Raw genomic sequence first — 3,971 nt, forward strand, 5'->3', positions numbered from 1 at the left:
AAGCTATCTAAGGATGGTACTATAGAACGCCACCTCAAGGTAGGCCTAGTGGCGCCATCTCTTGGTCAGGCCGGAAACTTATCAATCCACCCTCGTAAATGTTGAAATATGAATAATTGAATGTGGAACTAAATAATTGAATTTTCAAACTAAAAGATGAAATTTCAACCAAGAAGATTTATTTTTCGTGCAAAAAGTACAAAGTTTTAACAAAATAAAAGAATTTTCAACCAAAAATTTGCATTTTTTATAATGAAATATGAAATTTTCACCAAAGGCGATAAATTAAAATTCGACAAAAAGTGTTCAAAATGGCGGATCCAATATGGCGGACGAAAATACAAAAAACAGCTTGATTTAGATAAATCTTCGGGTTTTTGAGGGAACTGAACCCGAAACTGAAGTCGAAATTAGACAATTTTAAATGGCAGATCCAATATGGTAGACGAAAATACAAAAAAGGCTCAATTTGGTTCAATCTTGGCGCTTACGTCTTTTTGGGCACGCCAAATCCTAATCTGAATGCAAAATTTTGAAAATTCAAAATGGCGGATCCTACTACTCCGTTTAGTAAATTCTACGAAGCCAACAGTAGGATCTACTGTGTATGGTTTAGTCTGTCCATTTTGAATTTTTCAATTTTTAAGTACCAATATTTATTCAAATCGAGCCGTTTATTGTATTTTCGTCCGTTAGTTCAAATTTTCAAATTTTGATTTCAAATTCGAATTCAGCGACCCCAAAACCCCGTAAGTGCCGAGATTTATCCAACTTGAGCCTTTTTTATTTTCGTTCGCCATATTGGACCCGCCATTTTAACTTTTTGGATTTTGACTTTAAATTCGGATTAAGCGACCCCAAAACTCCGTACGTGCCGAGATTTATCCAAATCGAGCCGTTTTTTGTATTTTCGTCCGTTATATTAGATCCGCCATTTTGAATTTTCGAATTTTTACTTCAGATTTGGATTCAGCGACTCCACAAACCCCCCGAGCAAGACTTGAATGCAGAATCGGAGTAAGTTGAATAGAAAAAAAAAAAGATTGACGCATTTTGCGTCAATGCCCCGCAGGGCACGGAAATTTTTGACGCATTTTGCGTCAATGCCAACGAAGGGGTTAATGAACGAGAAGAATGAATTTTTTAATTTAAATTGTTTATTTATTGTTTAAGCAATGTATAATTGTTAAAATGCAACTTTTGACAGGAGAAGGCGAGAGAAACGTTTTTTGTGTGCTTTTTGTTCAATAAATTCCATTGCTTTATCCTAATTCTCACATTTTTAACCTACTGCTAATTGTTAAAAACACTGTTATAAATTAAAAAAATTATTACCTTGTAATATCGCAAATTACTGGTATTTTCTGAATGCTGCAACGTAATAAATAAATGTGAAAACCTACTTCTGATCATATTTATTATCCTTAATTGTTATTATGTTTTAAAATGTTCTGAAAAGGGTATTCAAATAAATTAATTAGGCCTACGCATTCAGAAAATACCATCAACATACGATATTATGAGATAATAATTTTTTTAATGAATAAAAAGTTGAATAAAAAGTTCCCTAGCTTTTTCCTAGCGAATGTCGCATTTAGATAATTATAAATTGTTTAAAAAATAATCAGTAACTTGTTAATAGTAAAATTTAGGCTGATCTTTTGAGATTGTTCAGGCACTGACAAGAAAATACAATTTTCTAGTTTTTTCAGTTAAAAAATTGGATTTAAACAAAAATAAATTGCTTAAAAGGTATAAAAAGGATTTTAATAAAAATATACATTTTACGGGTTCATTAAATAGACTATGCGATCAAATAAAAATTTTCAAGTAAACAAAAATTGTTTTAACAATACAAAAAAATAAATAGAGGTAAAAAATTCATTCTTCGGCTCAAAGAAATAATTTCTTTGTATAGCAAAAATATTTATCCGATGCTAAGAGTTGACATCATTATTTGAAGTAAATAATTGAAGGGTTACAGACTTACAGTACAGATAACCAACATATTTTAAATTAATAAACATTTTAATAAAAAGATTTGCTCGAATTATAATTTTTTAATATAGTAATAAGAACAATTTAATTTAAATTTTAGTAAAAATTTTAGCGAGGTAATTTTTTTCCTTCACGATATTTCTTGAGATTATTATTCTTGAAAATATTATATAATATTATTTAATCGCTACCCTAAACTATTTTTTAAAAACCTGAACGGAGACAAATTTTAAGAGATTAATGGTCGTCCTGCTTCTTGGTTTTATTAAGCTTTGACGCGAGAACTAAGTTCTCGGAATCCTTGCTTTTAAAGCATAGGTTTTGACATTTTAGGCATTAAGTCACGCTCCTTTGCTCGCATGTTTCGAATTCTATGCTTTTATATCACAGAGTCCGAGACTTTTAAAGTACTTAAAGGTTGTAGCTCTAAAAGCTTGCGATTCCGTGAATTAATCTTGAAATTTCTCTTTTTCGCCAAAAAGTACTGAATCCAATGCTTATCAATACTTCTTTTTCATAAGAGATTTTTGGTTGAATACTTATTGTTTTAGCGTAAATTCTCTTTTAAAGTTCAAAATTGAAGAATTTGGTTGAAAACCAAATTTTTCTTGAAAAAATCTTATCTCCTATGTATATTTATATGTCACAGTAAATTATATTTTACACAAATGAAATTTCTCTCCGTGTGTGAAATTTTATATTAAGCGGAATCGTATAGGAATCTACATTGCTGACCGATGAAATGGTAGGGACCTACATTGCCGACCGATGAGGTTATAGAAATTTGCATTTATGCAGTCCGCGATGCAGAAATCCAGGCCACATTTAGTCGCTAATATCGGAATCTGGGCTACTTTCAGTCGGTAAATCACTCAATAGAAATTAGTTTTCTAGATTATAAGCTAGCCATAAAGCTTATAAATTTTTACCGTAGCTATAATAAAAAAATGATATCAGGGTATGCCACTTGATACTGCTATGCTTTTTCTGTTCTCAGCATGATCACTGACAGTGCTTAAAACGTTTAAAGAATGTTTGCTTGTTCCGGGAAACTAAATATGATTATTATTCAAATAATATAACCTTATAATTATTATTATGAAATCAATTTTGAACTTTGCATCTGTACTTTGGAATCTTTTGACTCTATAAAAAATTATTTTAATATTATTTAAATTAGGCTTAATTTTCAGTAAATCTTTAAAAAACAATTTTCCTTAACCTTTGGCTCCATTTTTTCCAAAAAAAAGAGTCATTTCAGTATTCAAAATTGTAATAATCCAAAGGAATCAAGCAAGTTTGATTTATGATTCGATATTTTTTATTTCGAAAAACCCAATGTTACAAGCGTGTCTAAATTTGTATTGTAAATTCGAATAAACGATTGTATATATCTGGAAAAAAACAAAAGATGGTTCTATTTAATAGTACGTTACATACCTAGGCCAGTAAAATTGTAAAATACGAAATGTCTCAGATTATATATTATCTCTTTTTATTATTATTATTATTATTATTATATTATTATTATTATATATTTCTCTTTCACCGGCTGAGGTGTGTATACTATTTTATGTTCGATGGCGCCAGAAGGCGGCAACTTCGTTTCGCGCAGCGGTCGGGAAGTTGCGATTTCCGGCCGGAGGGCAAAAAATAAACATTCTCTTTTTTAAGTTTTCAGACCTAGATTTAGGTTTTAAGATCGATGATTCCAAATTCGTTTTCGAAAATTTCAAAAGCAAAGTGGCGGATCGAATATGGCGACCAAAGAAATCAAAAAATGGTTCGATTTAAATGCAAATTTTGTTTTGTAGGGGTTTTTTGTGTTGCTGATTTAAAATCTGTTTTTGAAAGTTTTGAAAATAGGATATTTTTCAAAATTTTTCAGTGAACCGATACATTTATTAAACTAATGTATGTAAATTGTACCTTTCATTTTTTATGATCATTATTTAAATAAAGTGAAACTCTTT

Source organism: Belonocnema kinseyi, chromosome 8, assembly GCF_010883055.1.
Source record: "Belonocnema kinseyi isolate 2016_QV_RU_SX_M_011 chromosome 8, B_treatae_v1, whole genome shotgun sequence".
Lineage (NCBI taxonomy): Eukaryota > Metazoa > Arthropoda > Insecta > Hymenoptera > Cynipidae > Belonocnema > Belonocnema kinseyi.